Source organism: Saccoglossus kowalevskii, chromosome 3, assembly GCF_978046115.1.
Source record: "Saccoglossus kowalevskii chromosome 3, keSacKowa6.1, whole genome shotgun sequence".
NCBI lineage: Eukaryota > Metazoa > Hemichordata > Enteropneusta > Harrimaniidae > Saccoglossus > Saccoglossus kowalevskii.
Genome location: NC_140643.1, coordinates 46,394,206 through 46,416,411, shown reverse-complemented (window position 1 = coordinate 46,416,411; position 22,206 = coordinate 46,394,206). Strand labels below are relative to the sequence as shown.

The 22,206-nt window shown below is 37.1% G+C and overlaps 1 long non-coding RNA gene across 1 annotated transcript; it reads right to left on the bottom strand.

The window, feature by feature from the left end:
* Positions 1-10,197: 10,197 nt before the first annotated feature.
* On the bottom strand, positions 10,198-13,038 carry LOC144361234 (uncharacterized). Its single transcript, XR_013422366.2, has 3 exons — positions 12,939-13,038; positions 12,736-12,826; positions 10,198-10,490 (listed from the first exon to the last, which is right to left on the bottom strand). It is a non-coding gene; the product is annotated as an uncharacterized LOC144361234 (long non-coding RNA).
* Positions 13,039-22,206: the final 9,168 nt, after the last annotated feature.

The following is a 22,206-nucleotide window of genomic DNA, read 5'->3' as shown; positions in this document are numbered from 1 at the left end:
GCCAATAATCGAAGAGCAGTCTTGCTTTCGAAAAATACAACCTTTTATTCTATATACTATATAAAATAAAGCCCGGGTACGATGATTCTTCTGAGATTTGTACTACGGCTGAATTGGGTGTTCTAGAATACCTATGGTTATATGCCGTTAGATGCAGGTGTTTAGAAACGGGACAGAATAAATTTAGTCTGCTAACTTGGATGTAGTGCTCGTCTATAATCACGATTCTCGGAATGAATTTAGGTAGTACTGTCATGAATTTGTTTTTGCGTATCTGTTAACCGACCTAATTAGCTGATTACGAGCGAATTGCTGTGTTATGTCTGTCATCGTTTAGGCATATTTGAAATTTTGGACGGAACTCGACTCCGTGATTTGGAACTAATTACGAGATAACCGCCGCTATTCTGACTACGATTTCTGACAGTTGGTATCCGTAGTTATTAATGTAGTGAACAATTAATCAAAAGATATGACGTATTCAGTGCTTAGTGTGATTGGCTTTATGATTGAAGGTTACGCCTTAGAGTCTTTTTACTGCTTTGTAATTGGTTAATGTTTTGAAAATGAATAAAGTTGTTTTAGTTGGTCTTGGCGAGTACACCAGAACAGACGCAGTCCTGGATAGACTTGGGGCGAGCCTTGACGCAGTCTAAAAGAGTCTTGGGTCAGCTTGCGATAGTCTTGGGGATTTTTACCCAAGGCGCTGTGTCTTATAGAGTGCTCGACTGACCGACTAAGACGAGAGTTGAAACATATTTCGTTGTGTGTGTCTTATTTGACTGTAAAGCTTAAGTGACTTCCCCGATCCCATACCCCAAGGGGACGCGATAGAGAGACGAGACGAGATTCCCCCCTGACACGTGTGGAGAACCCCAGAGGAGAAGAATTTCCCCCTGATAGTACATCGTTTGTGCATTGAGGTTGGTTCGTATAAGATATTTACTACGATTGTTGCTTTACCGCAAACACGCATCAAATAATATAAGTGATACCATTTCTAATAATGTGAAGGTAACAAAGATCATTCATGTTGAGCGTATGAGATTAAAATGTTGCTATTTCAACTGACAAGACATGGACGCAATGTTCCCGGAACCACCGTAGGTGGCGCAGCACACGACTAAGGTATTCACGGAACCTAAAATGCCCCACATATGTATGTTGTAGCCAACAGTTTCACATTGTATCGGATGGAACGCCTTAGAATGGTTTCAAGAAGGTTGGAAACGATGGAAAACATACAAAACAGTATATATCTGAGCCATAAAGTGAATTTTATGATTTCACTTATTATCCCTGTGACGTCACAAAAAAAACGTTATCTTCGGCAGGTCTTCGGAAGCAACGTCCTCGGAATCATTCGGATGCTCGGAAATGTTATCCAATTAAAGTCATTGTGTCAACACATGTGGCGCTATTCAGCACAGACGGTTGGATTGCGGCGATCTGCGTGTTAATGGTAAAATAAAGTTTAAAGATGATGGATAGGTAAGTGAGAATGTAATACTTCAAATTGATCCAAAATTTTAAATGTAAATTTGGAAAAATCGTGGACTTGATCATGCGAAAGATTCGTCTACTGAAAAGGAATGTGTTTTGAAACTCGTGTCGTGACATTGTCAATGTTCCGATAGGTGTAAATCTCGTGCCAATTTCAGCAGTGTCTGCACATGAGGAAATGTTGATTTGTAACTCAAGTATACTCAAATTCCGGGTGATTAATTTACACCGTTAGTTTCCACCGTTCAGTAAGTAATGTTGGCTCTCAGTATGAATAATGACAATGCATTCTGTTGTTTCCATCCAGCTGTTCCGCGCATCCAGGGATACGCAGAAACCGTTGTTCCGCGATATGAGCCAGATGATTTTTAAAAGTCATTTTAGGTTGGAAAGGTCGAGTATTGATATTATTTTAAACATTCGTTCATTGGTTACAGCTGTTATGTAAATTTACAATAGGTTTATGACTCAAACGGAAGTAAACAAATCAGACCCATTTTTATTATGTTATAGCTTCTTAATAATTGCAACGAATTGCCTGAACCTGACTTGCCTGGGATGCGTGGAAAAGTGGCATTTATCATAGAGAAACAGTTATTGGTTTTTCTGTGGTATTTAGGTAAGTTTATTTTATTTTAGTAACTGTCCCAAATTGTGTTTCGGTGTTTGAATGGGGCATTATAAATCGAGGGAACACATTGATGTAACAGATACAGGGCATGTCAATTCTTCTAGTTTTGATGTGTACATGTTTTTTTTTAACTATTCCTCATGTAGTTCTATAGGGTCTCTCAGCATCCTAGTTTGTAAATCATAGGAACTATAGTCACAATAATTTGTTTTCAGTTGTTTAGTCCAAGTATGATGAAATTGTTTGCGTGTATCTGTTAATCGACTTAATTAGCTGATTACTTGCGAATGGCTGTGTTATATCTATTATCGTTTAGGCCTATGCGAGGTTCTGGACGGAACTTGGTTCAGTGATTTGGAACTAATTACGAGATAACCGTCGCTATTCGGACTACTATTTCTGACAGTTAGTATTCGCAATTACTAATATAGTGAACGATTAATCAAAAGATGTGACGTGTCCAGTACTTAGTGTGATTGGTTGAATGTGTGAAGGCCACGCCTTAGAGTCTGCTTTGTAATTGGTTAAGGTTTTGAAAATGAATAAAGTTGTTTTGAGTTGGTCTCGGCGAGTACACGAGGAGAGACGCAGTCTTGGGGCAGTCTTGGGACAGTCTAGTCTTGGGACAGAGTCTTGAGTCAGCCTTGCGATGGTCTTGGGGACTTTTCCCCAGGGCGCTGTGTCATATAGAGTGCTCGACTGACCGACTAAGACGAGAGTTGAAACGTATTTCGTTGTGTGTGTCTTATTTGACTCTAAAGTTTAAGAGACGTTCCCGATCCCGTACCTCGAGGGGACGCGATGAAGAGACGAGACGAGATTCCCCCCTGGCACGTATGGAGAACCCCAGAGGAGAAGAATTTCCCCCTGATACAAGTACTATATAATTAATTGAAATTTGCTCAATAATGTGTTTTCATGGAAGTTCCATGATTAAATTAATATCAATATGTAAAATAATAAAACTTGTTGTTTTCATTACAGTTGTGTCAGCTTGAAATATATGTGAACATAATCACAATATATTAAAATACTAAATTAAAATAAATGCCAGTAAAAATAGCTGTTTCTGACTGTAATCACGAACCGTTTAGAACAGTACAGATTTTCCTGGAAATTACATATCCTTTTGCAACATAATGATTTTATCCCTCCACCTGCAATATCCTGTTTAATTACAAACCCCTCTACTAATTGTGATAAAAATATTTATAGTTAACCACATAATGAAATATTCCGATACATAGCAGATAGAATTTGAGTGTCACTCTCAACTATCCACACATGTTGGAAAAGAATCAAGAAGGTAGTTGTTGAAAATTTAATGCCACGCTACATCAAATGGCCACATGAAGCAGGCACCAGAAATCAGATTTCAAGGCTCCGTGCAATCCTGGATGCTGTTGATGGAGCACACATTAGAATCAAAGCCCCCCCCCCCCCCATTTGAATTCAGATCCATATACAAATAGAAAGAAATTTCACTCTATCATTCTACAGGCAGTATGTAATTCCAGATTATTAAATATTGTTTATTGATGTTTACGCAGGATGGCCTAGAAGTACACATGACGCCAGAGTCTTGAGAAATTCTCCACTCCTTGAGTCTCTTAATATTATCATGCCACCTAATACACATCTTGTTGGTGATAGTGCCTACCCTCTTTCAGTTAAATTACTTACACCTTTCCGTGATTGTGGTACCTTGAGTAGAGCACAAAAATTATTTAATTATGAACTCTCAAGTGCCCGACAAACCATTGAGTGAGCTTTTGGCAAAATTAAGGGTAGGTTTCGAAAATTGAGAGATTTTCATGCTAATGACATGAAATTAATTGTGAATGGTACATTGAGTGCCTGTGTTATGCATAACATCTGCATTCTCAATGAATGAACTTATTGAAGAATACCGCGAAGATATCATCTAAATTACCTACATAACAACCAGGGAGCATTACAACACAGAATTGAGTTAATGCAGGAGTTAAACAAGACTGGCGCAGTCTGGGTGATTAATTTGTTTTTGTAGTTTAAATAAAATTTAAAAAATCGCGAAATGGAGGTGTTAGCGCGAAATCACCCTGACTGATTTATTCTGCATGGCCCTCTATCGACATTGCAGGAACCCTTCGATTTTCCAACGAGTAATTATGTTAATGAGTGTTCTAATTGACAACCATCTAAGCCGATCACAACGTCTCTTCAACTGACCTCTGATCGAGAAGATTTTATTTTTAATTCTACGACTAGTACGAGTTACTTTTTTACACATTGTGATGAATTAGAAACGACGACTACGACAAACTCGAATTTCAGCGTGCCGCCATGTTGGGTCTGCAGTGTGACATTTACCATGTTGACCTCATTATGCACGTATTTCCGCGCCCACCTCATTATAATATGTGCTCATGAATATTTAATAGAAATGAATTTCTGCAGAATCAACCAGTCGGGTGATTTCTCGATAACACCTTCATTTCACGATTTGTTTTTATTTTATTTAAACTACAAAAACAAATTAATCGCCCCGACGGCGCCAGTCTAGAGTTAAACCAGTTAGCATAACACAGCTCATAATGTTACCATTCATTTAATTGCATGCCATTCAAATTATTTTTTTATTTAGCTTCATGCTCTATTCAAAAAAATATATAAACTTTCCTATCAAATTGTCTACAATTGTTTTTATTCCAAAACTATATTTTAAACTTCTTCATAATGTTTGATAGGTAGCATGATAACAGTTTTCTGTGCATCTCTTGTGTACATTTTTGTTTTACATAATTTAATTGACTTTTTGATTACCGGTAGAGTGAAATTACTTTCTATTTGTGTTGCAAAAAACAAATACAAATCAAACAGTTTTCAATTTTCATAAATGTACACTATATTTTTTAGCAGTTACAAAATGTATAACTATAATAACTAATATAAAATGGCATATATTTGGAATAATTTAATTAAAGAATAAATATTGTTTTAAGTTATATATTGATATTTAATTAAAGAAATGTAGTTTAGTATTGTATGAATATTTGCAATTAATGATTTAAATTAGTTCAAGTATTGTAATTACATGTAATATATTTATTAATTTCACTTAGCATCCATTGGAATGAAAGATAATGGATACAATACAAACAAAAAAACATGAAATGTGACATGAAAAAGTACATGTATGCAGTACCAATTAAAATGAATCTTCTCATCGTAAATTTAAATAGAAAATAATGGGCGATGACATTTTTAACAAGGTCATTCTAATAGAGTATTATAAACTAGTTTTGTTTTTATAAACAATGCAAATACACAAAAATACACACAAGAGCTTAAAATAAATTTAACATTTCAGTAGTAAACATTGTTGAATTCATTTGTTTTTCAAAATAAATTTATAGTTTGTCAATTAATTTTTCAAGTAGACTCTTTTTGCTATCATGCATTTTAACTAGGAAATTCATAATTTCTGCATTGTTTTCTGCTTGGCATTGTTTATACTTTTTTGGTGGGTTAGGAGCAGGGATGCGGTTCAGTAAATAAGCATGCATCTGGTGCAGAATAGCGTCAATCTCAATAACAGCGTCCCCACTAAACCATAGAACGTTGTAGCGCGTGAAAGACGAACAATGTGCACATATGATAACGAAGTCTTGAAACTGAATTGAAAAATGTTGGGTCATTTCGTGGACAAAAACAACTTGTACTTTAATATGTGTAGCCCACGCCTATTTATAGTCCTTGTAGACCGCCAAGTAATGTGGCATTGCAGACTTCTGGCATCAGGTGACATCACCGCATCATAAACTACCGGCTAATTTAAAAGTTTTTTTTGACAACATAATTTGCCAATGATTTTTCTTCTTTACAAAATAATTCATGTGCAGAAATTACAAGTCATTTGTATACAAATTCGCTAGTAGCTGATCCGGGACGGTACACCAATCTCCTTTCAAAACAAATCTGTATGAAAAGTTACAAGTACTTAAAGGGAAATTCTATGATTACACTTGGTGGGCACAAGAACTTAGGGAACTTCTATGACTGGACTTGGGGGCTGAAAATGCTATTTTCAAACCATGAAATAAGTTCAACACCAGCCACCAGGCACAATTTACCCCCATGGGAAAGCAAAATTCCCCCTTGTTCAGGCACAAAATTGTGCTGCAAATTATAGACCAGTGACAAAAACTATGAAATTTATTGTTAAAAAATGACCCTGGTTGTGAATTCTTTATTTCCACCCCTGCCTATTTTAATAGTAATACTCAACAAACATTTAGGGTATGTTGGAAATGTCCCGAGCGACTGAGTTTCCAATATAATTTTTTTTTAAAGAAAAAATCAGGCATATTCACCAAAAATTAGATGAGAAGTTGCGAGCACAAGAGTTTTTTAGGCAAAAAATGTCATGTCCACAACACAATAAAAAACACTCACTGACCGACCCAACCTGGCAGGTTTGATTGCACACAAAACATTATTGGGTCACCTAATAGGTATAATTTGGTAAAAAATGGATGTGTATTAACAAATATTAGTGCAAGGAAAATCACTTTCACCTTTGTGGCTATTCTAAGACTATTTATTTCACCATAAACCTACCTCTGCACCTCTGTCAATGGCCTTACCATGACAATTTTTCGGTCATAATTTCATGGCTGGCCAATTCCTTCAAGCTATGACTAAACACTTTTAAGACTTCAACACGAATGAATTTAACAATCAAGAAATTATTAATTTGCCATGAGACACAACAGGATTGTTTCACAATCTTTATCTTAAAAACATTTTAACAAACAATCACCTATCATTTCAGGAATACAAAACTAGTGCTACCGATATATATCTTCCTATTCACAGCCAACTCTTCCATCTTATATCTATCTAAAAGGGTCTTTATTCTTTTTAATGAAGTATTCATTCCTATGCATATACTTTAAGTACCATATATGCAGTACAAGTTGAATTTCCATAAATTACTACTGCACACAGAGGACTCGTGCATATACTTGGTTTAGTGATACCCATGTTTTACCATATTTATGTGTACATGTATTTAGACACAATGTCAAAGTGTGTTTATATTTGGGTGTGCTTAACAGCAAACACCTTGTATCACTAGCAGGTAAAGGAAAAATAGAGAAAAGGACAGACAAATCAAGAAAATTAACAATTTTGTCTACTGTCATGAATTTGTTTTTGCTTATCTGTTGGTAGACTTAATTAGCTGATTACGAGCGAATTGCTGTGTTATGTCTGTTATCGTTTAGGCCTATTTGAAGTTTTGGACGGAACTTGGCTCAGTGATTTGGAAATAATTACGAGATAACCGTCGCTATTCTGACTACGAATTCTGACAGTTAGCATTCGTAGTTATTAATGTAGTGAACGATTAATCAAAAGATATGACGTATTCAGTACTTAGTGTGATTGGCTTTATGATTGAAAGTTACGCCCTAGAGTCTTTTTACTGTTTTGTAATTGGTTAGAGTTTTGAAAATGAATAAAGAGAATTTGAGTTGGTCTTGACGAGTACACCACGAGAGACGCAGTAGAGAGTCCAGTCCTGGAGAGACTTGGGGCGAGCCTTGACGCAGTCTAAAAGAGTCTTGGGTCAGCCTTGCGATAGACTTGGGGATTTTTTCCCCAGGGCGCTGTGTCTTATAGAGTGCTCGACTGTCCGACTAAGACGAAAGTTGAAACGTATTTCGTTGTGCTTGTCTTATTTGACTGTAAAGTATAAGTGACTTCCCTGATCCCGTACCTCAAGGGGACGAGATATAGAGACGAGACGAGATTCCCCCCTGACACGTGTGGAGAACCCCATATAGGAGAATTCCCCCTGATACTACTGCCAGCAAAGAAATAGGCCAAAAATGATGTTTTTTTTGAGGGGGTGGATCCTTAACCCCAATTGCCTTCACCACTTTCCCCCCATTAAATTTGGCTTGCCCTCCACTTGCCCCCCCCCCCTAACATTCAGATGAAGCTACCGCCACTCTTCACATACGGTATATGCCATATTAGGTCAGTTATCAGCCTTTTACTATGTTACTTTACCATCTACTATAATCTCGCACCAGAAACCTCTGAAAATTTACCCCATGACCATTTCCCGAATTGATCTCCAACGCATTACAAGTGGTTATTAGGTAATTCTAAATTCATGTACATCAGATTCCTCTTCGTATCTTAGTTTCTCGCCATAAGCTGGGTATTTCGCTTGTTGTTGTATAGTACACGTTCTGTTAAATTTGTACCCTAATTATGCGCATGCGCTAATAAATAAAAATCCCTTCAATGACCATTACGACTTGGTACAACCACAATGACTGGCTATTCGGCTCTTAAAGGGACAATTCATGATTCTCTTTCCATCATCAAGGTCAACTCTATCAAAATTCACATTTTCACCTGGTAAGAATCCTTGACTGCTTTATATTTCAATCCGCAAACCATTGTTTCAAATATGCTTCCATTTGGCCAAGAACTGAGAAAATGTGTCATTTTCTAATTACTATCGAGGACCCGACAGTAATTACAACACAGTAGTCTATGGAGACTTTTTCAATGCTAAAAAACTTGTAACTTGAAAATGAATTATCTGAATCAAGTGAAATTCTCCAACTACATTAATGTTTTACTCTTATTTTCATTTAGGTAGAAAAGAGATGAGGTTTTGGTCACCACAGAATCATGAATTGCACATTCAATATACATCATTTCCTTGCGACATTGTGGTTCATAAGTGAATAAAGATAGAAACCAATGTTCATTCATTCAATCATGGGCTGCTTCACTTTCGTTCACTTATTAAGGCAACGCACTTGTATATCTGAAAAAATCTGCTCCCTTATTATTAGCGCTGTGCGCTCAACTGCGCATATATACGGTACAAGTCAGTTTATCATAACCTCCGTCCTATGTAGATGTGTATGTGTAATATTTAATAAAGCATTATTTCTTCACACAAATTTCTCAGCAATCCTTATACACATGAACATGCATTATTGCTGCACACTCTTCCCATAGTGTTGTCGCCTTGTCCAATCTCCATCACCTTCACTTCCGTTTTTCACTTGCTCCCATAATCGCTTCACTGGTAAAGACATATGGGAATGACGGAACAACTTCTTCAAGGGAGTATACCTATAATGGCATTCCAATACTGTCCCTATACTCCTCTCCAGAGGTTGTTTCCTTGTTCCCATACTTGCTTTACTCGTGAGTGATGACATGCATTATATCCCTATTGCGAGGCGAGTATACTTCATTCTCAACTATACATGTATTCATGATTCAGGTTTGCACCCTTATTCACTAAAACAAAAATAATTATCTTAAATACTAAGGAGGTCAACAGACTTTTCATAAATAAAAACGTTATTCTTATATAAGGCCACTCAACAAACATTCCATGGTGTCATTGTCTTTTATTGAGGGAGGATATCTTATCCACATTCTGACCATCCTGCATACCCCTCACCTCTAGAACACCATGTAAGCATTTGTCCAACACAATATCGCTCATCAAATAAGCACAATTCCAACACGTAAATAAAACCCCAAGGGCCCTAGGGAGTTATATACAATTTTCATTACTGTTGATATATCCATGCATAATAGGATTTGCACATGTTTATACCCATGGTGACCCCCCCCCCCCGGCATATGCGCCACAACATCTACAAATGTACAGGCATCTATCTCTAGTTCTGAAAAACTCTGGATTTAATCAGAATGTTCAAACCAGTACGTCAAATAATACCACCCGGAAATGGCGAATATGTATCAAAATCTTATAAATACCGCACAATAAAACTAATTTTCGATCAGAGTGAGAATGTATCAATTGTTGATAATTGAGTCTGATTTACGTATTCATAACGGCAAAACGAAAGCTTACGGTGTTTCTAGCAAATAAAATGATATATAATAAATTGGTATAATTTCTGTTTATTTTGATACCCAAATATTCACATACAGTCCAATCCATTAACCTTGTACGAGATTTATAGTTTAGGTAATATATATTATAAATAATATTGGACACACGCACATACTTCAATTATTGGCACGAAAATTATATATTACTGACATCAATAATCAAAAATTACAGTTTATAATATTTGCTACACTGACACAATAAAATATTGAATATTGTACTGGTACTATCATTTTACTCTTTATAGTAGCATTATAGATTATTCTACTTTGAAACTCATTTGGGATTGAGTGAGGCATCCATGTTCATATCACTGAGACATATCGTGGTCGAGCTCTGGCTTAATTACATAGGCGTCAGGACGTACAGGGACATCAATATCCGGTAAATCATTCCAAGAAACGTCGTCACCTACGGCACAAGAAGACAAAGTGGTATATATTATTATGTTAGATGGTGCAGTTTTAAGTCACTGGGACAAATATAAACTAAATATGTTTGACACAGATCCCTGCATATTGATAAGACAATATAGATAACAATATGTTTTTTCATTCATTTTTTGTCGACATTGTGTCCGCATGACCTTCGATTTTCTGGTACGTAAATATTTTTGTAGTATAAGACTACGCCGCCAGATTGTGAGCGAGCATTTTTATGTTTTGTTGATCTGAATGAGTGAAAGTAGTTGTAGTTTGGGATATCTAATTTGGAATGAATGTTTCTACTAAACTGATAAAATCAAAAGTGTTAATGCTATCTATAAAACTACTATCACTAATTTTATGTTTTAAACTACCATAGATGTTCCACGTAATAAATTTGAACGTGGATCTACCCACTGATTGTAGGTTATTCATTATTGAAATATTATACAAGAGTGTTAAAGCATTAAAAATACCTGACTCTAGGTCTTCATGTTTCTGCTGCATAATGGTTTAAGATTGTTTATCTATTCAAAACATTCATTATGCCTGAAAATCCACCTTTGTCAAATGTTCCATATTGTTGCTGTTATCATATTTCTGGTAATGTCTGTATCTGTTGTATATGGCTTTTATGATGATTATATTTCGTAATCTTTTGTGAGCTCTGAAGTATTATTAATTACATGCGCATTACCGTTGTTTATTATTTAGAACTATTCTAAAACAATAAACGACCAGTTTAATATAATGACATGGTGATACTAGACTTATTACCACATGTGCAACAACACGTTGTCAATACAATACAATATTTAAATATGTATATATGTGTCCTGGGCAAGATTTTAAACTACATCCGGTTGTGGAGTCTATGGACGTGGGAGAATGAGGCTACCCTTTGCCACAACTACCTCCAGGTCACCCTTGGGCAAGGTGTAGTACCTGTCAGCCTTGGGTGCCAACATCCCACATAATAAGTGTGGTTGACGTCAGTAGGGACATACGGTCATAAAAGCCTTGCATCAACTCAGCCTCACGTGTGAGGTATTACCTATTAAAGGCAACGTTTACGTTTATTTAAATATGTATGGACGTGGGAGAATGAGGTTACCCTTTGCCACAACTACCTCCAGGTCACCCTTGGGCAAGGTGTAGCACATGTGAGTCTTGGGTGTCAACTTCCCACATAACAAGTTTGATTGACGTCAGTAAGGGCATACGTAAAACTTCTGCACAAACACATCCGCACAGGTGGACAATTTATCATGTAAATATGTATATATTAGTTTCAGTTGTACTTAGCATTTGGCATGGGGGGGTCGTAACCTCTTGTGGTGAGAACCAGTGTGACTGGCCTGCCAACGGGGTGCTAAGGATTTCATTGGAGAAGTTATCAGTTACATCCGTTAATGTAATTTCGTTTTACATACCCGTAAATCAAAAATCACAATACAATGCAATACAATACAATACGATACGGTTGCCGTTTGAAATCCGGTAATTCAGTGAAGAATATTTGTTATGTGTGGGATTTATTTAGGCTAACTATTTAATTTGAAAGTCATTTGTTTGATGCGGTGTGCACATGACCAGGCTGCTTCATTCAACTATTTCATTTTGGCCAGGATATTAACTGAGGCGATTATTATTGCTATTGACCGACGTTCGGAACATGGTTAAATTGTCGGTGACTGATAAGCATTTGACTGAACAAATGTTCTGGTGAAATTTCACAATTGCACGTGGTTTTGGTACTGTCTTATCACATTCAATGATCGTGTTGATATCTTTTTACGTGTTCCATTGACAGACACGTGACACATACTAGTATAATAAAGTGTCATATTTATAAATGGCGGCCAATCAATCTTTTTCCCATCGGAACAACGGGTAACAATGATAAATCAGTATTGTTAACTCTTTCTCTAAATTTCAGGTGAATATAGTGACGATATTGCGTGAGATTAGCTTCCATAATTTGTTAACATGATACAATAATCAGTCGCTCTGATTTAATAAAAGCCTAATTTCTTAATATGTGTGCATGTTATGCGGCGGAAGACATACTCCATTTTCAAACGCGTGCGGAGTCATCAGATTCTCGATGCCAACAAGGCAAACAATGACTGGTATGTGTGATACTTGTTTGTGTGAATGGGCAACCACTGTCAACCAAGACAAGGTATGTACACATAACATAAAAAAATAAATGTGGATCGTTTTCCTACCTGTACTGGAGGCAACAGCTTCGCAGTCCGACATACACATTGCTGACACAAAAGCTAAAAATACAACGATGATGGCACCCTTCATGGTTCACTGTGGAAATTGATACATAGAAATATCATATTAATTGCAAATACGTAATGCTAACGAATCAAAATTTTAAAAACGCATATATAGGCAGCAAAATATAGATATCAATACTTACCCAACTTTAAATATAAAAATTCTAAGAAAAATGATGCAATGAAACGTGATCGATACTCTGCTCTACACTGAGTTGAATGTGTATTATATTTACTGTATGCCTAGGCTTATATGCTGACTGTGGAATGCAGTTTTATTTTATTGAAGGCTGTCACTTGTAAGATTGAGGTGAAATAATTAACTTACGTACCGGCATATATTTCGTTTTTGATTACTGTGAAATATATGATGCGATCATAATATTTAGTAGTAATTTTTTGCACGAAATGTGAAGAAAACGCAATATTCTATATAGGCAAACAGTAAATAATGCACTCCACCCCACACATACTAGCAGTATAATATAAAGACCATTTGTTCTGCTGTAGTTTTATGACTCTAATGCACACATAATACTTTCTTTCATCTTTTCCTGGCTCCATGTGGTATAGCACGCTAAATAAAGCTAGGAAGTACGTAATGTTCGATATTCGAAAGGGATTGACATAATAGTTACACAAAAAACAACTCAAAGAGTCCGGTGTGTATCGCAGTCAAATGATAATGAGAAATGCTTCACATTCAATGCCTCACATTCAATTATAAAACAGAGAATCCCGTGTGGAATTCGGTGATTTGACTACACCTTAATAATATATAATAGAAAATGTACATAATAAATATGTTAAAAACCATGGCTCAGCCAAGTACTCAAAAGCGTACCACATGTCATTACATCTGGGCTATACTGCTGTAATTATTGCATTCTTACTTTTTATAATTCTTAAAAAGAAGTTTGCCATTTCTTTTCTACGAAGAGCTTCAAAAGTAGTGACACGATTATGTACAAGGGTTTGAGTCATACTAATATCCCTCTTGCCAAGCTTCAGTAAAATTCTAAATGCATTATTATATGCAACACGAACTCGATTAATCTGCCCTTTAGTATGTATAGACCACAAATGAGAGCAGTACATGGTCGTACAGTAACTCTGAAACAATTTAATTTTTATTTTTGAAGAGCAGTAAGAAAATCTTCGAATAAGCCAGTTTGCTCTAGCATGAAAACTTTTCATTTGTCTATTAATATCATCACTATCATCTCCATGTTTATTAAATGACCACACCCAAATAGGTGTGCTTGTCAACAAATCGCATTGCAACACCATTCATAAATACGCATGGAATTTGTCTAATTCTACAACGAGGAGGTTCCATAGAAACAATACAGACTTTTTAGGATTAAAAATAATACTGTTTGATACAGAATATATACAGCAAATACCAACTAGTCTTATAAGACCTTTAACTGATGGACAAAGTAATACAATGTCATTAGCATAGAATAAATGATTCATACACTGCCCACTTACAAAACAACCAATTTTCTCAGTCATTTGATCTTTACTCAGTTTATCCATATACACTGCAAAAAGACGAGGAGATAATATTCCCCCTTGTCTGACACCATTTAAAGCATGGAAAGACATAGACATAGATAGTCCCCATCTCTCAGAGAATTCCTGGTACTCGGACTAGAAACACAGGCATATTCCTGCCAAGAAGTTTACGAAACAGGGTCTATTGATTAATCCTATCGATAGCTTTAGAAGCATCTAAAAGGCAGAGGAAAACTGGACTGTTATGAGTTTTATAAAAATTTACAATCTCTTTCAATACAAAAATACACATATCAGTAGAGTGACTCTGTTTGAAACCAAACTGATGATCAGTAGTTGTAAGAAAAGTTTCACATGGAGACAAAATAATTAGTTCATACACTTCAGAGATAGATGTAGCAAGCGCAATAGGTCTGTAATTATTTGTATCTGTAGCATCAGACGTTTTATCTTTTATAATGGGCACAACATTTGTATCAAGCATACGTTTAGGTAAAAGGCCATGTACATGGCACATTGAAAACAACAAGGAAAATAACACACACAAAGGCTGATTTGCATATTTCAAGTGTTCAGCTGTGATGCTGTCATGAATTTGTTTTCGCGTATCTGTTAACCGACTTAATTAGTTGATTACGAGCGAATTGCTGTGTTATGTCCGTCATCGTTAAGGTCTATTTGAAGTTTTGGACGGAACTTGGCTCAGTGATTTGGAACTAATTACAAGATACCGTCGCTATTCTGACATCCGTAGTTATTAATGTAGTGAACGATTAATCAAAAGATATGACGTGTTCAGTACTTAGTGTGATTGGCTTTATGATTGAAGGTTACGCCCTAGAGTCTTTTTACTGCATTGTAATTGGTCAGAGTTTTGAAAATGAATAAAGAGAGTTTGAGTTGGTCTTGGCGAATACTCCACGACAGACGCAGCCTTGGGCAGTCGAGTCCAGTCTGAGAGAGAGTCCAGTCTTGGGCGAGTCTTGGTTCAGCCTTGTGAGAGTCTTGGGGACTTTTCCCCAGGGCGCTGTGTCTTATAGAGTGCTCCAAAAGATCGACTAAGACGAGAGCTGAAACGTATTTCGTTGTGTGTGCTTATTTGACTGTAAAGTTAAAGTGACTTTCCCGATCCCGTACCTCAAGGGGACGAGATAGAGAGACGAGACGAGTTTCCCCCCTGACAGTGTGGAGAACCCGAGAGAAAGAGAGTTTTTCCCTCTGATACGTTTTGGATGAACCCGGGCAGGTGTTTAACACACATTGACATCCTGTGAAGAGAAGTGAATTGGCGAAGATGTGTCTTTCTTGTGAACCGAACTAACTGGCTCGATGGCAGAGACGAAACCGCGCTCGACGACTAACACCGTTAACAGTATGGCACCGATGAGCGACGCTGAAGAGATGAAGACCTCTGAACCCCTTATGAAGGATGAGTACCGGATAGGACTGTATAATTAAGAATTGAGCGACATTAAAGACAAGAAGATGATAAAAAACGACCCGGAATAACGCGACAAGAGAAGAGACGCTTATAGACTTTGACTTTAGCTATCTTTGTATTGCTCAGAGAACCGCTCGTTGGACACTGAAACTGACACTGTGTAACTCAAGACGTTGAACTCTTTTCCAGAATCCTAACCCTATTGTTCAGTAATGTAAAGTATTGCTTGCTTTTCCTATTGTTTTACCGTTTCTTTTAGTGATGTTGAATCGTATGTTATGTAAGCGCCCAGATTTTTGTTTTGAACTGATATTTAGTGACGTTCGAGGTCCTTTATAACGATTTAAGCGCGTTTCAGTGGACAAGTATTTGCAACACAGTGTTATGAGTTTTGTGAAGTTTTATGGAGTTTTAATGAGTTAATGTGTAAGGATTATGAGGGGGAGAGTAATGCCCCAATGAGTTTTTCAGAGTTTTGAGATTTGTCGAGTACAGAGATACCGACGTTTTAAGAGTTGTTTTTGTTTATGTGTTGTTTCCGGAATACTTCTGACGCTTTTTTGAGTTGATAGCACCTTTGTAACGTTTTTTAATGTCTTTTTTGAGGTGAGACTTTGGTGCGCTTATATACGTATTGTTTGATATCGCAAGCTTTTGTTCATGATTGACAGGTTTATATGTAACTTAGTAGTGTTTATCGTTTTAGCCTTTTCTCCGTCTTTTTGCCAGAGGAGTAATGTGTTATGAAAGCGACATTGTCTTTGCATTCTGTTTCCACGCCGTATGACTTTTGTTTAGATTAACGACTTTTGAGTTCAGTTGAAGTTTATAAGCGTATGTGACAGGAGTTTGATTATTAGTCTTTTTTATTCATTGTTTATTAGTTACCGCTTTGCAATGCTTTAACCGAGAGACGCATCCCTGGTAATCACGTGATCATGCTGTCGACTGCAGCGATTGGCCGATCGCTTGGTTACACCGCCACGCCTTAGTTTTTTTTTACCTTTTGATATAGAGTTTGTAACCTTAGTAACGGAGAAAGTGAAGCGACGGGTTACCTCAGCGAACCTGTTTGAGAAAAGTGAGTCGATTGGTAGCCTTTCCCTTGTTTTTGCTTTATAACCATTGTATTTAGACTTTATAATCATTGTACTTAATTAGTGTGTTTTACTCTTTTTGATTTATTCCTTTTATTAGTATTGTATTTAACCCGTATGACGATGGGTGGCTGACGGTATCTTTGATTTGTGAACGTGCAATGCCGAGAGGCATATCTCAGTTTGGGTGAAGGGATGTGTCATGAATTTGTTTTCGCGTATCTGTTAACCGACTTAATTAGTTGATTACGAGCGAATTGCTGTGTTATGTCCGTCATCGTTAAGGTCTATTTGAAGTTTTGGACGGAACTTGGCTCAGTGATTTGGAACTAATTACAAGATACCGTCGCTATTCTGACATCCGTAGTTATTAATGTAGTGAACGATTAATCAAAAGATATGACGTATTCAGTACTTAGTGTGATTGGCTTTATGATTGAAGGTTACGCCCTAGAGTCTTTTTACTGCATTGTAATTGGTCAGAGTTTTGAAAATGAATAAAGAGAGTTTGAGTTGGTCTTGGCGAATACTCCACGACAGACGCAGCCTTGGGCAGTCGAGTCCAGTCTGAGAGAGAGTCCAGTCTTGGGCGAGTCTTGGTTCAGCCTTGTGAGAGTCTTGGGGACTTTTCCCCAGGGCGCTGTGTCTTATAGAGTGCTCCAAAAGATCGACTAAGACGAGAGCTGAAACGTATTTCGTTGTGTGTGCTTATTTGACTGTAAAGTTAAAGTGACTTTCCCGATCCCGTACCTCAAGGGGACGAGATAGAGAGACGAGACGAGTTTCCCCCCTGACAGTGTGGAGAACCCAGTGGAGAAGATTTTCCCCCTGATAATGCCATCAAATCCAACTGATTTACCTAGGGTCAATTTATTAATTGCACTTCGAATTTCAAATGGTTTAATATTCATGTCTTGTTCATATATAATATTAGAAATACTAGATCTGACATGCATGTAAGATTCATTCTGGTTATCTTTAACAGATGAAAGTAAGTCTGCATAATGACTACGCCACACATCAGTAATATCATCTTTTCCATCACACCCAACTACTTATACAGATAGAGGAGGTGCCTTATTATATGAATTTACTTTCTTCCAAAAATTACTCGGGTTCTTACTCGGATAATTGATCGAAGGAGCATCAGCTTTCGCTTGAATTTCATTTTTCCTACAAAGTCTTAAAGCATGTTTAAATTTTGCGCGTGTTTTTTTCATCAACTCAAAAAACGGACCATTACAATGACTTCTATTTTCACGCCATAACAGGAAAGCATCGCGTGCTATAGTATGATACTCCTTCACATTATCATTCCAACCAGGCACACACCTTCCTGTCTTTTTTGCATTGAGGGGAATGCAGTCCTTGGCCGCCTTACGTAGAATATTATTTACTTTGCGTTTTCAACTTCTTTGTCATCATATACATATCATATACAATCACGTCAATTGGCAACACGTCAATTTTATTCCACAGGAAACAAATAATACCGCCTGTCACCTGCGAAATTCTCGAACGTGTAGAAATTTTTCGATTTTTCTCATATTCTTTTGTTCTGGCAATTGACCCAGGAAAACGAACCTCATTACAGTTCTCACATAATTCTACGTCGCCTTTACACAATTTGACCTGCTGAGATACAACACAGTCCACACAACCGTGGCATCCTATCGTCAGCTGCATGTAATTATGTCCGACTGCGTCAAACTATTGTGATATTCAGAGAAGTATAATCTAATCTTGACACTTACAGCACAGATCAAGTTTAAAAGTACACCAGTTAATGGAGTTGATATTTATAGGCACGCCAACTTATAAAACACACGGGTAAACCCACTAGTTGATAAGAAAACACGGGTATTTTCACGGTCGATATGCAAATGAACATGGTATTTGTGGGGAGATTCATTTCAATTATTGATCTTTATTCATAACCATGTTTTCTTCGTATTTCATTTTTTGCATGTAATGCTATGAAAAACACCCAGTTGTAATTTGGCCAATATGTGTTCCGAACGTCGGAGTAAACACCGTATTCGTAATCGGGCAATGAGAACGCCTCCCGCCCTACATATTGTTACTTGACGCGATATTGGCAATTGGCAACATTGTATGTTTTTGCGCTCGTTTCGAGCAGTGGCTTTCCAGTTGTTTACAAGTTAACATCTGTATTACGTGTTGTTGAAGAATAAACGAGATTGAGTTCCAGTTTACATGACGTGTCCGTTTCAGTGTTCACTATTTTCATTGGCTACCGAACTATTTTTATTTTATAAACACATTTTCGTCTGCTTTTTTTATCCAGTTCAAATCGTTCAACAACATTTTTGGCATGTCAGGTGTACCTCACATGGAATACTACGATTGGGAGAACTTAATGTATGTTGATCACCTGGAAACCGAGTTTTATAAACCTTGAAGGGCTCTCGGAAGATCCACCAGCAGTGAAATCAGCGATTGCTATGCAGCCGCAACCATCAGCATCGAGATACCAGGTTTCTGCTGGCGACGTTACGGCGTTACCCAGTTCCAAATAAAAATTACCAACGCCAAAAGAGCAATATTTTAACCGGTAATCAAGACTCAGTCAATCCACGACCAGCAAGCAACATCACACACGAAGTTGTAGCGTGCAGCTAAGCGACAACCGCTGTCGACGAAAGTCATCCCGTCTGTGGAGTACCGCAGTTGCACGGCATGTTTGCCAATGCACAATTCTGTGGCGGAACTTTTAACTTCAACATAAACTGTGTATCATAGTCGTACAGTTCAAGTTCTGGTTCTGCCGTGGTTCAAACTAAACGTCAACGAGTTATTTATTCGGACAGTGACTCGGACTAGACGTCTGATTATTTTAATTTCAAACAAACAGTGACACGCGCTGCTAGGGCGTAACACTTATATTGGAACATATTAATGGGCAATGGGGTTCTCCGACCTAAATTCCATCCCGGTTTGCACGTTCTTTCTTTAATACGAAATAATCAAGTATGGAACATATGTAATAATAACAGAACCCCACACCCTCCCCGTGGCTTTCGTTGCGTATGGAAGTTATTTTCACTCGAGATGCGGTGTATTCTGCTGTACTTTCACTCGCTTCGCTCGTGAAAGTACGGCCGCAGGATACACCGCATCACTCGTGAAAATAACTTCCATACGCAACGAAAGCCACGGGGAAGGTGTGGGGTTCTGTCATATGATTGAATGCCCCCTCAAAACAAAAACACCCTCTCCAGACATACATCAATAAATTACAATAAGTATCACAGCAATGTGACTAGAATGTAAAAGCTATTAAGCACAACCTAACAAACAAATAAATGAAAATACAGACATATTAATTGTAAGATATATTCCCGGGGATATCCATTGGTTACCACTTGGATATAGCTGTATTACTAGTAGTACACAGAGTTCAAGAACAATTCAGCGAGTTCAGTATCTATTAAATGGTGAAAAACGGTTCTGATGTAGTAACCCATAGAATTCCCAACATACTTTATATTCTAATACATGGTCAAATTCTACGTAGATGGCGTGATCCGTATTCTATTAGACATTTCAAAATGTAAAACAAAAAAGGATGCTATGCTTAAAGAAAAAACAAAAGGAAATACAATATTTACACAAGGAGGGCGCTAATGTCCTCGCCTATTACCTCCTCAGATGTCGTTTACTTGATGACGGAGCTACGTCACAAGCACAGTCAGCTGGCATCGGTGTCGCTGGGTGTATACCGTGGAAGGATACACCCCGAGACACCAATGCAAGCTGACTGTGGTCTCAACAACCATCCCAAAGTACCGCTTTCTGAAAGTTTTCGGACTTTGTTTTCACCGCGATAGATGCCAGGCGGTGAAAATGCCCGGAAGACCGCTCCTGAGAATATACATGATACGACTTGTTATATTCATTCATATTTTGGTGTAATGCATATAGGTCGTTCAGCTAGGCCGAGTATGAAACTGTATAATATGCACAAATGTTGACATATTTACATTTGTTTGTCAACTTGGTAATTATAGATCACGGGTTCTCGTGACATTTTCGGGAGAGGTTGCTCTTGACACGGGAAAGAATTTCCGGTAGAAATGTGGGCCAGTTGTTATGGAAACATTAATTTTGGGTTGGTTTTTCGAAATGGGTGAAGGGTAAATTTTCTTTTAAGAAGTCTCCATTAAAAAACAAAGTGAACCTATTAACCTATGAAATGCAGTATTAATCTCACATTCCCTTAAAACGCCTGTGAAATGGCTGCAGTTTTCTCGCCTAAAATCATTCATTGGTACATTAATATTAATTTTTATGTTTAATACTTACACTATAGCTATTGTATAACTATACCTGCCCACAACACAACGTTTAACCATCATAAATGTTTGTTGTGAAAAAAAACTACTAAAAACTCTTTCTCTCTCAAAAAAAAAAAACGCCGACCGAAAAATGCATATCATATTTTAAATGACGCAGTGTTATAAAAAGACGGCTCAAGAGTATGGCTTCCTCTCATTGGCATTTGGTGGCGCATTTTAACTTCGACGAGAGTTGGAAATCCGGAAACAGTCGACCATTTCAGGATAGGTGGCCAGCATGAGAATTATCTCAAATTTACTTGGATACAAAATCAATAACTGTTCATTTCAGTGGGACACAGATCTAAAACAGGAAACGTGTGGGTGGGCATTTCACAGGCACTTTATAGAATACAAGATGAATTCCAAAATAGTGCAACAATCATATCTCAGCAAATTTCAGAGGAAATTCTCTCACAATGTTGGTGAAAAAATACTCATCAAAGTTTGCTGGAAAATGTATTATACTAAAAATGACAAATAGTATGATGGTTATGTGTTTATCACAGGTACACAAGGATATAAATTGAATAAATGTTGGGTACTGTATTAATACTTGTATAATAACATTTTATACTTGGTAATACATGTTCTATATTAATCCCAAAGTCCCTTTTAGAATAAAAACATTAATCACATGGAATATAGAATATCCCAAAATATAATACATCTCAGCAAGAAAAATATACAGCCCATGATTATGGCGAGGAAATTGTAATTGTGTACAACACTAAAAGGAATCTGATTACTACGCTATCTAAGTAACAGATCTTGGAGTGTACAGTACACCTGGTTCTCATGATCAGCAGTTCAAATGTCTACATTTCTGCACTTTTTATCTTTTTTAATTATTTTAACCCAGTTTTCACATATATTTTGAAAACTATACACAACAGTTGCAGTACAATTGAGTTATTGCAATCACAAGGGTTTAAGACAAAAATAACGATGGTTACAATCTGGTTCAAAATTGTAAACTTTTATTATGAAGCCC